This window comes from Apis mellifera, linkage group LG5, assembly GCF_003254395.2.
Source record: "Apis mellifera strain DH4 linkage group LG5, Amel_HAv3.1, whole genome shotgun sequence".
In the NCBI taxonomy this organism is placed as follows: domain Eukaryota; kingdom Metazoa; phylum Arthropoda; class Insecta; order Hymenoptera; family Apidae; genus Apis; species Apis mellifera.
This window is the reverse complement of record NC_037642.1, coordinates 4,696,202-4,709,944: the sequence shown is the minus strand read 5'-3', so window position 1 is coordinate 4,709,944 and position 13,743 is coordinate 4,696,202. Positions and strand designations below refer to the sequence as shown.

Genomic DNA, 13,743 nt, shown 5'->3' with positions numbered 1-13,743 from the left:
TTGTATGAAATAGTTAACAATTTGCTGTAAAAATTATAAAAAAACTATTTTTAGTGAATATTATTTAGAAACCAGTGTAAAATTGATTGATAATAATTTTTCTTATGATTATATGATAATCATTACATTTTGGTTAGACTTTTAGTGCAATTAGAAGTGTATTTTCTTAATGTATAATCATATTTATTATTTTATAATCATATTTATGATTTTGTAAAGAATATTTGTTATGGTTTTTTTATAATTTATTTCATATAATTAACTTTTTATTATGTCGTTTATTAATATTTTTTAAATATTAAGTAAAATAAAAGTATTTTTGTACATAAAATTCATAATGATCATTTAGATATTTAATACTTTATAGATTGCTTATTGGTTATGTTCAATTAATATTCTCTAATAAGAAAAAGATAATCAAAGATAATCTTCTTAATAGAAAAAAATTATTTAAAAACAATATGAGATTAAACAATATGAAATCAAATAATCTATAATAATATATAATGAATGTTACATTTGGAATAATTCATTAAATTTCTTTGTTTAATATTTCAAAGATTTATCCATATAGCATAAATTAAAATAAAAAATTATGTTCATTTTAGATGACTACGTCTAGAAAACATCGTAATTATGTATCAAAGTAATAAGTGCGAAAATGTGAAGTACTATGGCCATGTTTGAAAATTACATTTGAAGCGGAGATGCCTTCCTCAAAAATGATATCTATGGTGTAACAATCTTTGGAAGGAGAATCGATCTGAAACCACATAACAGCATACACGATTATCGATCAAGGATACGTAAACAGCCTGTAGTATAGTCGTGCACACGCTGTGACCAGGCCACTTAGCGTATGTTTGTTTAGTACCTTTTACGACTATATTCGTCTGGGCATGTGTTAGGTTACGGAGGAGCCAGTGTCTAGCGTATAGTTGAGGATTGGATGGCACGGCGCCATACTTCGAGAGGGTCATTTATAACTGTTATCGTGAGACTTACTAGGCCACTTACTACCTCCACTATGTCTATTCTTCACCCCTCTCCTATTTTACAGAAAGAAACGTAAGTGCAAGATGCAGCAATCCACCAAACCTGTCGGTCATTCTATCACAGCTTTTTATTCCTATATTACATCAGAAGATAGTCTTTGAGTAATGATAGCTTCATAAAATTGATAGGTTTTCGAGAGATTCGTTTCATAGATTTGTCTAGAACTATAATTTGATAATATTTAAAAAAAAATTTATAGTTTCCTTGATATTTTGTGTTTTATTATTAATTTTTATATATTCTCGATGTTTGAAAGAAAAAAATTTGTAATTATTTTGATATTTTGTGTTTTACAGTTAATTTTCTATAAATGATCTATTCCTTTCTTGATGGACAAAAAATGGAATGAGCTGAGACGACACATCGTGAATTATTGAACTAAAATAGAATAATTTATAGAAATATAGAATTAGAATTGTTAGTTGTATTGTTTTCTACAAAATCATCAACAATGACTTCCCAGTTGAGAAACTATAGGAAAGTAGAGAAGATTATTTTATGTAAAATATATAATTGTTGCCGGGCCAATTACAAACCTGTTTTCATTAGCTTTAGAACTTGTAACTGTAATAACTGTGCACACGATCCTAATCCTTTGTTCTCGCAAAGCAACTTTGAGTGGTGAACTGACTGAACTTTGGACACATAATGCTTACAGTTGGTAATATGCTAGCATTACATAAACCTACGTGATAACTATGCATAGGTAAATTTTCATCTTTAACATTGCTAAGTATAATTTCTGTCACGATGTATATGTAAGTATATTTTCAACTTATATTTATCATAGAAATATATTAATTTCAATAAATGACACTTAAATAGTATACGAGTCGTTTAATAAGTTGTAAACGAAGATAAAACTGGTAACATCTATTGAAGCTCTTCATGTTTATCGAACAACAAACGCAGAATAATCGATATCACTTTTGTGATTATCCTGCAGATTATAGCAGAATTTTATTTATTACAACACGTGAAACGAGAGAGCGTCGCGACATTGGTGTTGCAACCAACAGCTGATCGTTATTGGGGACATTTCTCATCGCTTTTTTCTCTGTCGCTTAGAGGCGCAGCACTTAATTCTAATATGGAAATATGTCGTGCACTCCGCAAGCCGACGATTAATGCGAATAAATCGATTTTTGGCGTAGAGGTACGACGGTTGCCGCCAAATCCTGGAAGCTACGCCAAGTGGCGGAAACACGGGAATTCCATCTGGATTTACTAAGATCAGTGCCATTTAATGTGGGGCTCGATAAATCCCTTAAAAGCTGGTGGTCCGCAAGAAGACGGCGCATTACAATTTTCCAGAAAGGAGAGTGGCGAACGTCTAGAAGAGACGCAGACAAATCTGCAAATGCAAGGCTTCAGGTGCCAAATGCTTTCATCGTATAACGTGAGTAACTGCTATTCTTGTTTTCTATCTCAATCTATGCGAATCGCGAGAGCCATTCGCAAAGCAAAAAAAAAATACGTGTTCCATTTAAACTGATCGAAGTTTAAAAAATGGAAGTGATTTTAATGAATGCATTATACTATATACGTACACGTGAATATATTTTGAATCGGATTAAAAATAATCGAGGGAACTAAATATGAATTAAAAAAAAAAAAAAATCTACACATTGATTTCAAAAATCTATAATAATATTTCAAATCTAAATCGATATATGCATTATCCAATTTATCCTATACACGCCTCTTCAATTAAAACTACTACTTTTCGGAATGTTTAATTTGCGAATCGAATCGCTCTGTGTTTGATTCAATTGAACAAGAGGATTCAATCAAACAAGCTCCCTTCGCGACCGATGTTGTATCACGTTATCGTAATTTATTTTTCACGGAAATATATTCGCGGAAGTCGCGGCGCAATATATCGGTGGAGGGCCGAGACACCGTGGTACACCGTTATCTCCGGTCAGGATCGTTCCCGTGCAACGTTAGTTAAACGTCGTTGCTTGCTTATGATTTCCATAATTCCGCGCACTTCGTCCGTGGCAGGCTCTAAAGAGCCAATATCGGGCAAAGTAGGTGTGTACTTTAATTACTAGAGATAATTACGTCGTCACCGGCTTCACTGAGGGATGGAGGTTTACTATGATAACAGAGTATCCAATATCCTGGTGAGTTACGAACCAAGCACGATGCAGTCTCGTGCATATGTATTCCGCACGTACGCACCCTAGATGTATTTACTATCGTATGCACGCCGGTGCATGCCATCCGGAGGTCGCGTTTGACCTCCATCCAGTTATTAATATAATTATCTTCCCGATTATTGTCTTACATTGCCGCATTTAACTACATCTACTTCTCTATCCCTTCCCCCTTCTCCCTCTCTTTGAATTGAAAATTAGTATCTCGAAGCATATCTGTCGTTGCGAAGATTAGTTAAATTTTATCCTTTCATTTTATGTACATTTCTATTTTCTTGATGATATTAGCTCGAAAGAATTTTTTTAAATAATCGAACGTACATCATCAAACACATAATAATTGTCCTGGGATAGAGTTGACAAGGCAGGGAGTAAGAATTGCGGCGGACATGATATGGGAGTCGCGCGAGTATTCCCGCATGCGACGACGAAAGCCACGGGGGCGGCACGTCGGAATAATTTATTTAGCTCGAGCAATGTAATAATGGCGGGGTCGCGCCGAGTGCAAACTGCAGAACGCGTTCATTACTACTTTAGTCGAAAGTGTATGGTGTGGACAAACGGTTGGAGCGAGAGGTTGTATCGGGAGAAAGAAAGAGAGAGGGAGAGAGACGAGGAAAGGGGGATGGAGCCACGCGGTATGGAGACACACACGTGCACGGTGGTTAACATCGTGCCGGATCGGTATGAGTCGCAATGTGCGGTTTACCAGACGGCGATATTACCAACGTTAGATACACTGGTCGTCCCCGAAGGGGGTGGACCATAATTTTCGATTCCTGTTAACCGTGTCCAACTATTTTTATTGCAACTCGGGTACGATCCTATCCGGCTATTTTTTTTTTCAGCCAGGAATTTTTTTTTCTATTCTCTCTTCCTTCCTTCCTCCTCCTCCTTCTTCTTCTTGCTTCTTTTTCTTTTGAGGGAAAAACCAGGACGAATAGATAGAGAGGGTAGAGGGTAGGGCGCAGTCGCAAGTGTTAGTTACCACGGGCGAAGGGTGGAAGAAATTATGTCCCCGGGGGATGTGTTTGAAAATTGGAAACGATCGACGCAAGCTGTAGTAATGCCCGTCGAGCTCGGTCTCACGTCCACCGATTCCGGATCAATTTATTTTTTGCGGGAATTAGTATCCGTCGTCGAGACAACCGTCGTCGTTTCTTCGTCCACGAAACGATATATATTTTTAATCGGTCGCTTCTTTGCTCTTCGATTTCTTTCAACGATTTCTCGACATAATGTTCTCGGCATAAGCTTCTTACCCACGGAAAACGATCAATGGTAGATCGATATTACACGTAGATGTAATTAGTATCTTAGCGTAGTTCTCAAACGTTTATATTGCACGTGTATTTTTTTTTCTTTACTTAAGAGAGAGAGAAAGAGAGGAAATTATGCTATTAAGAGATAATATATAAAATAAGCTACAATTACAACTCGAGGGGTGCAAACGTGTTTTTCCATCACGCGGATTATTATTGTTTCTGTATCTGGAGGGTTTACATATCTGGATATCGCGTTTACTTTCTAATCACATCCGGTTACTTAAGAGCCGCGCTGTAATTCTTCGAGTTCGCGGTGTGCGACGGTCGAGCGGGACAAAAGGGGTGAAACTGAAAAAATAGATTTATTTTTCTTTCCGTGGACTCCTCTGTCCTCCATAGATCTTCCCCTTTTATCCTTTCCATGGTATAGCCAGAAATACGGTCGGCTACCCGCGGGGGCCGCACTATTTATAACTTCGACTCATTTTCCCTCATTGCGCGGGAACAGCGGGACCCGGATAAATAATTGTTTTTAACCGAAGTTTTATTGTGCCTGTTTCTGTAAACCGTGTACAAATTGCGCGACGTACAAAGACACGTACCGGTTAAAATGAATTTATGGAAGAGTAAAAAGGGAGGGGAAAAGAAGATATCGGAAACGTGTATTTGAAGAAATTTCTTAAAATTGTTGAGGTTGTTGAATTCGTAAATATTTTTTCGAAGAGAAATAATCAAAATTAATTACGTGACGTTAAGTCTTAAATTACTTACTTTGAATTATCTTAATATCCTTTGAGTTTAAAGTTAAATTATCTTGGGATAATCTTAAAATGATTCTTAAATGACGTTCGATTTCGAGACGAGTTTCGATAAATTCTAATCTGTTTTTATATTGAAATAATCCTGACTTCTGATAACTTTTTCATTCCATAAATCTATTTTCAAAATAACACGCTTTGATTATTTAAGCGATCTCTATTTAGCTTATTCGAATGAACTAAACATTACTCGTCTTTAAATGTCATAAGAATTCGATCTAGAATGCTCCTCGATCATTATTTCAGCTACATGGAAAAATAACGTCGAATGTCTGAAACGGTTCGAACAGGGTGGCGAACGGGTATTAACGATGTAAACGATAATGTAGAACATTCTCCTGTGATTCTGTTTCGCGTTCATTTGCATGCAGCTTAATGCGGCCGCCGATCGTTGTTTTACTGCAGACAATGAATTTCAAATCAATTTATGCAACCACGATCGCAACCTTCGTGTAACTCATTGACGCCTATCCATAAACCATTCACCAACGTTTATCATCCTAATTACGCTAAGCTTAAATTTATTCCCGCGAATAATATTTATTATCATATCCCCTCCCTCCAATTGACGTCATCTCTCTAAATTCGTATTTTTTTCTACATATTTTTCGTGACAACGAAAGAGCAATTTAATTTTTATTATTATTCTAAAATCCTGTTCGATATAATTCTCGTAGCGTGGCTTAGAAACGTTCATTAATCATTCATGACATCCTTCATCCTATCGCGCTTCGATTCTTTTTTATTAATCAGATAATAGAATATATACACGAACGAGTAGAGATTCTCACGATTAGCACAGTTTTAAGAATATTAAAAATGTGAAAGTAATTAATTTTTTCCATCCTCGTTGCAAGATATCTCAATAAATGCTCGTCATTTTAACGTTATTTAAGTTCGATGAATATTAACGATAATGATAATAATTCTTGCTAACATAATTAACGACACTATTTTTCCAAACTCCTTTTTACTATATCCTCCCTCGATATTATTTAGTTAAAAACTTTGCAAACTAAAAAGCCCTCCAAACTAAAAACTCCACCTCGTTGGAGTTTGCTATTGAAATTCGAATAAAGCATGCCAGTTAACTCGATAAAAACATCGCATCTTTCGATCGAGAATTTTTTCCTCGGATCAAACGATCGATACAAACGATCGTTAAATTGCACGGTTGAGGGTGGGGGAGATAAAGTGGAACTTTTGGGATCGCGAATCAAACTCGTTCACCTTGTGTATAAACGCAAGTATGCACAAGTGTAATACGTGATAGCTTGGTTGATTCATGCGCCAAAGGGAAAGAGCGGAAAGAAATAGCGAGAGGCGGGCCGGTAAGGAAGTGGCGCGCTCTAGCGGAAGTGGATGAATTGGCTCAAAGGCGATATGGCCTGAAAGCTCGAAAGAGGAGGATCCGGCACTCAGGGCGACATAGATTATTCATGTAATTCTGCACTCTCACTTTGCCTAGCGATCGATCAGTCACGGAACGATGCTCATCTGAATAATGAAATTCGAGGATTTCTTGTGTCGATGACGCCGACGCCGACGTCGGTCGAGCTCTGAGATTTTTTCGAGTTAGCCGGGATATTCCTTCCGAATGCACAAGCTCCCGTGATCCGCTGGAAGAAGGATCCGCTGCGTCCATTCGCTTTAAAGCCGACACGTTCTATGCAAAACGACGCTTAAGAGCGTTACGTTGGATGTAATATTTACCATGGGGGAGCCTCCGGTGAGGGGAAAACAGGGACACCAACAGTCTCTCTGAGAATTTTCGAGTACTCGCTCACTCGTTCCAAGATTATTCTCGAGTACGCAATTTCGTGGTTATTACCAAGAATTTCTCTTTTTTCTTCTTTTTTAAAGATATCCGAGCTTCTCGAATTTTTACCAGATTATTCTGAAAATTCGTGACAATTTTTTAACGCGTATGAGAAAATATTGTACAGAAAATATATATAGAATCTGCTTCATCGTGCACATTCGACAATTTTAACAGAAGAAGAAGGAACATTTGGATTGATTTTGCAATTAATTCTACGATTTTTTCGCAATGAGAATAACTTTACAACTTTTTATTCTACTTGTTAAGCTACTACAAGTTTCTATCTCTAAATTTCACGAATCACTTTCAATAATAATAGTTTCCTTTAATAAAATATAAAAGAAAAAATTTCCAGAGAAATCAACAGGCAAATCTTCTTTAATATTTCAAAAACAGTCTCAGAATCGCGGCTTATATATATCGTGTCCGACTTGCAAATTTAACTTTGCATTAATCATTAATCACGATCCTCCTCCTTCTCCTCCCCTTTCTCCTCCTCTTTAACGACACTGATATCGGGTATATGATGTACGACGACCGATTAATAAAAATTACTTGGATCGAGGACGTTTTTCACCTATTAGCGTTATCGTTAACCACCCTCAACCCCTCGCCTCTCCCTCCTCCGCCCTTGATTTACGGGCTGCCAATAATTAAGCGCGATATTTTCCAACCCAGGGTGCACAGGGATCGGATAATAGCGATTTCCTTTTCGAAAATCTTTTCGATAGGGATATAAATTATCATATCCCGGACGAGTGATACGATGTGTTATATATATTACATCGCGTGGCATACAAGGGGCGAGTCCTCGATTTTTCTCTGATCGATAGGATCGTTTACATATTAAACGAGGGTGAATTTACGCGCGCCCTCACGTATTTCCGACTTGATATCGCGATATACCGGCCACCTCGTAATTCGCACGCAGGTGTTTTTGATTCTTGCGGCGCGAATATGGTCTCCCCCGTGTATTTTCCAACCCCCTCTCCGTGTGTCCGTGTGCGACGACACTTATGTACACCGTGTATATATATATATAGAAGGGTGGGTTTACGCTTTTTCTGTCTGCGTATATTGGATTTTGTTCCGGCGTATTTATATCGTTGCACGTTGCCGTCTGAGCTCGAAACGCGATAAAAATCTTGAAAGCTGGGCCACTGACGTGCCGTGAAACGTGTAACCAAGTATGAAGCTCGACGCTAGGAGATAAAGTGGGTTCTTTGGGGGTGTATTAAAATTGTTAATCCGTTCGTTCGAATGGAGAAAAGGAAGGAATGGAAAAGGATTTTGTTTTTCTTGTTTTTCTTTTTCTTCTTTTTTTTTATATGGATATACACGATGATGAATATAGGACGATTGGAAGGGATGATTTTTCCAGAGATATTTTTATTCCATTGGTATAATCTGTTTGAAATATTTTTACGGGAAAAATTTTGGGTAAACGTTGTGGAATTGTAAATTCCTCCCTTTCCTTGGGACGGTAGATTTAGGAATGGTAATGGAAATATTGCAAAAAGTGTTGAATCAATTTGATTGAAGTTTTATGTACTTATCCTATATATGGAATTATCTAGGGTTTCCTGATATTTATCTTGAGAAAAGATAGTAGTTCCGATGGAATAATCCGTCGTACTGAAATTTTCGAATTTTTATTTCATTCTCAACGAGATTCTCAATATTCTTTCTTTCTTTTCTTTTTAAATTGGCTGTGAAAAGAGGAAACTAGGTTCGTTTTTATTATTTCAAAAATCAATTAAAAGTACAAAATTAATAATTATCTGAAACATAATAAATATATCTTACAATATTAACGCTTAATATATTATTTATATCATTCACTAGCACTTTACACTTACAAAAAAAAAAATCTCTCTCGAATAACGAGAGATTTTGTTAAAAAATATCCGAGTTATTCTCATATAAAATTTTTCCCAGCCGACGTAAAGCAGCAGGGATACGAATGGGACAATTCCACCCTCTTTAAACTTTATCTCGCTGTTTATTCCAAAACTCTCTCTCTCTCTCTCTCTTAATAATATACTCGGTTAACTGCTATCTAATGCAGCACTTTCAGTACGTAATGATTACTCTTAAAAACACTCAACCGCCGCGGCCACTTAACTTAAATTTCACCCGCGAGTTCCTAGAAACTCTTATTTCACAAATAATCCGAGCCGCCCACCTTCCTTAATTATCCCACGAGGGATAACGTTTCGTCTCGTAAACTTTGCCTCCACCCTCGAGATTCCTGAGGCCAAGGTCACTTCAACTTAGAAATCACGATGTTGGGGCGGAAACGCGGGCCGGAATTCGTTCAATGCGATCAAAGCAACGTTTGATTCGGCGCGGTCAAGCGCGCGTTTCCCAATTTCAAACTCTTTCCGAATGCTCGACCCGCAATCCCGACCATTTCTCGGCTTAGGCGTCCAGTGTTCGCTTTATGCTCTCCCCCTTCTTTCTGGGAAAGATTGCAAAGGAACTCGAAATCTAATCTCTTCTGACAAACTGTCTGTTCCACGCAGGATGTGGAAATAATTTTCTTATTCCACAATCATTTGCCTATCCTTAAGCTTGTTGTTCGTATTCTTTTTTATCTTGATTTTAAGATTCACGCTCTTATCGAGATTAAGATTTTATACTCAAAATATCGCGAATAATTTATATTTGATTAAGAATATGAAAGGATAGAAAGGAGAAATCTTATACTTCTCTATAATCTTATCTTCTTTGAAGTACAATTTGTATCTGGAATAGAACTTGATGTATTCTCTAACTTATTATCTATATTATTATTATCATACGTCTAATCAAGCCACATATCTCTCTTCGAAATATCTATTAGTATCATCGATCATCTTGAGAATCGAAGATCCGGCACGTGTCGTGGAATGGAAAAAGATTCAAATTCTCGAAACGAAGGGACGAAACGGCGAAGGGACATCGCTCTCGGGGAAAAAATTCTATACGACGAGGAGTAATATCGAGCGTCAGGAATGAAATGTCTCCGGCATTTCGTCTTGTATGGGGAGGAGGCATTCAGAGAGAAATCGGCTCATTGGTAGCCCGAGATGGCCGTATTTTGTCTCCTCGGATTTACGTGTAACAGGATGCGTGACTAGTATTTCATACTTATCGCGTGCTCCAGAGGAATCGATATCATTTATTCGATCGACATCTGCGATCCGTCATCTTTCGTTTCCTTTTGTTCTCCTTTTTTTTTTTTTTTATCCTTCGATTGGATCATCTCCTCCTCGTTTCTTTCGAACGGAATGGGGGAAGGGGGTCAAAGAAAAGTTCGATCGTGCGAACGATGGGCCATGTCGAGGCTCGTTAAGTCGCGCACATCAAAGCACCTTAAATTTCGTTTCGTTGGATCGAAATGACGGGATGTCGTCGCGGATCGAATAAGCGTATCGCAGAAGAATCGCAATTGAAACGAATACGTAGGAGCCATTTTCATTCGGGGAACGTTGTTAATATTGACGAGGGGGGGAGGGTAACTCTTGTAACTTTCCATATCGCGTTTTTATATAAATTATCGAAATTGGCCATCGACCGAACCGCGGAATTTGAATATCAACGAGACGTTGATGGATAATCCATCGTGTTACTTGATATCGTTTCTTTTCGGAACTGAAAAGCTGATTCCATTTGAATTTTAAACTGGCGATTAAACGGGAAACACGGGCAACGGAATATTAATGTATTTTGCGGGGAAAAAGGAATAATCGGGAAATATCGCGAGGGAAAGGCAATATTTTTAATTTGAGAGAATTAAGATAAAAATCTCCTATCGAGTTTATATACGAATTTAATATACATTTATAGAATTATTATATAACGATTGTTTGAACGCGCATTCGAGAAATAACAATTTCTAAAAATATATTTGATGTGGATGATTACAAATTGCCCGAGCAAAATTCAAAGATATCGAAACGAATATGGATTTAAAGCAAATTCCAAATATTTTGTTAAACGTTCTAATCACGATCTCGAACAAAGCAAGTTCTGTCTCAACGTTCAGATATCATTCCTTTTCTATTCCTTTTCTTTTTTAATTATTCACAGTCATTGTACCAGCCTCGAGACGTATTCCTGTGATATTTTAAACGGATCAGAGTCGTAATTAAAAAAGGAAAAGCGGATGTAACCGAGAAAGCTTACTTCTCCGCGCGAAATCCCCGGATGTCTTGGCTCAACTTATTCTGCGGCTCCCCTCGGTATGATAAGTTCTCACCGTTCCCCGTTTCACGGTGTAATAACCATTTGCTCAGTTCCTGGCCAGTGCCCGTTCCCATGGACGAAGTAGCAACAAGATTTTATAGCCGGTCCCCCGGGGACCAATGAGATTCCTCGACCTCGGGTCTGTCTCTGATGCCAAGAGGAAAAATGTGAGCGCGGACTTCTGCACTCGAGACACGATTTCTCCTTTCGTTATTGCTTTCTTCTTAGTTAGATCAATTTTTCTTAGCATGCAAATAAATGATATAATGATTTAATTGGAATCAATCGGTGATATTGATTAGTGATTCGAAGAAAGTTTTTATAAGTTTGAATTTTAACGATATTTCTGTAATATCGAAAAGGATAGGAAAGAAAAAGAAGTAAAGATGAAGAAATAGATCGATGACTTCTTCTTTATCGCTTAATATTTATATTATCTTCTTATTTAATATTGCTATCATTTTCCATACTTTGGAAGGCTTTGAATTATATTCGAAATGATTCGAATTTTTTGTTCGAAGTATTTCATCAATGAAATGAATAAGATATCTCTGTCTTCTTATTTGAGTTTCAAATAAGATTATGAAGAAAAGTTTTTCTAATTATCAATACTTTCATAGATCTTTTTCTTTCTTCAATTCGAAACTCGAATACGTCCAGTGTATCCATTTTGTCTGAGGCAGCGTTCATTTATATCCGAAAAATCCCATTATCGTAGAATCCTATTCTTTCCTGTTTTTGTTACAGGGAATTTCTTCTTCATCGTTGGAACAACGTTGTTTTGGGGCACGCAAAATTGTATCGATCAACAGAAACGTCACAACAAACACTTCTCACTTGTACGTAGGAAAAATTGGATATTGTTTTGCAAATTTGTTTGACACAAGTTCCATATATTAAGAAAAAAATGAACAGAGCTATAGAAAATTAATTGTAAATTAATTAGATGGATTGTTGATCGCTTTCGCGTATCCCCCTTTTTGCAGAAGAAGATATATTGATCAATTTCTTTCGAAAAGTAGAACTGAAAAAATATTCCATTGCAAATATATGGTAATATTTTTCGATAGTTCGATCGATGAATCAAGTGAAATGGAAAAAAAAGAAGAATGCATTTTTCAGATATTTCTCAGTACTTTTTTCCCTCTCGAATTTCAATTTTTGTTGTTTCGTATCCCACTGAATTGAACCTTGTATTTTGCACGCTGTTTATTTAGTTTATTATCGGTATCGTTTTCCTGGAAATAGGTTCGATAAAACTTCTGCATAATTAATATCTCTCGAGGCTTGTCACGCATTCCATTCGTATCGAGGCAAGATAAGTGTATTAATCTGGAAATAAAATCATCTTATTGGAAACAAGCATTCCACTCTCCTTTCGCGTAACAATAAGTTAGAGACTCCCTTACTTTCTCATCGAGTTATGATCGGAGACACCACGCTTTTTTCCTCCCTTCCTCCCCCTTTCCAAAGTTCCATCAGAACCGCGGCCAACCCTGTCGGTCGGCCCCGACTGTGTAAATGACAAGAGAGCGACGGACATTAATCTTTCGCGCTATCCAACTGATGAAGTGGCAATTTCCTCCTGATAGTAAGAGGAAATAGGGTCTGCAGACCAGTTGATCAAACCCCTGGAACAGTAACCTCTCGGCTCCTCTCCTCCTCCCTTCCATGCCGTGCCGCCTCAGTTATCCAATAGCTATACCACGCGTCCACCAATCGATGGCGCCTCCCTCCTTCCCTCCCTCCACCCTCCTGTATGCACCCCCTCGAGCCCCCTTCAGCAGCTTCGTACACACGGATACACAGAATGGCGGGCAGAGGAGTCACAGGCGGGTGTATCACATCGCGGAATGGAAAGTGGTCCGAGCCGAGTGGATTCGATCCCATTCTCTCTATTCCTCTCCACGCTCGCCTCCATTCCTCCCATTCTATTCGGCCGTTTCGAGCTGCAGGAGACGCGCGCGCGCGCCATCCGCTGAAAGAAGATGATCGTTTAGAAGATACTCAGGCGCCGGCTAATGGTTTCGTTTTATTAGCGTCGATTGGCATTAAACGGATCGCCTCCTCCCGCTACGTTTCGCGGAACGAGGACGACAACGACGTGATGGAGGGAGGGGGAAGGAGGAGTAGTTACATAACACGTAAAGAAATAAATATACAGTGGATTTTTCAAATTGGAATATTGGACGAGGTTATGAAATTATATTTCGTGACGAATGTTGGAAAATGTTAGGTTAGGTTAGATTGATCGTGAAAGGGGAGAAGGGTGGTAAGTCGATTCGAGGACATAAAATCAGGCTTGTAATTAACTGCGTAAGCCCGATAACTCGAGGGATTCGTGGATCAGCGGAAATATTGAAGTTTCGGCGCAAATTATTGTTGGGGGA

At 37.9% G+C, this 13,743-nt stretch overlaps 1 protein-coding gene and 1 long non-coding RNA gene across 4 annotated transcripts in view; one reads left to right on the top strand and one right to left on the bottom strand.

Moving 5' to 3' along the window:
- Positions 1-537: 537 nt before the first annotated feature.
- Positions 538-963, bottom strand: LOC107964462. Its single transcript, XR_001702983.1, has 2 exons — positions 875-963; positions 538-763 (listed from the first exon to the last, which is right to left on the bottom strand). It is a non-coding gene; the product is annotated as an uncharacterized LOC107964462 (long non-coding RNA).
- The window catches only part of LOC408824 (immunoglobulin-like and fibronectin type III domain containing 14), a 416,641-nt gene continuing 403,548 nt past the window's right edge, over positions 651-13,743 (top strand). For all 3 annotated transcript variants that reach the window (XM_026440920.1, XM_026440919.1, XM_026440918.1), the window contains exons 1-2: positions 651-1,068; positions 1,353-2,455. The gene's annotated coding sequence lies outside the window, so the exon portion shown is untranslated. The remainder of the gene's footprint in view (positions 1,069-1,352; positions 2,456-13,743) is intronic.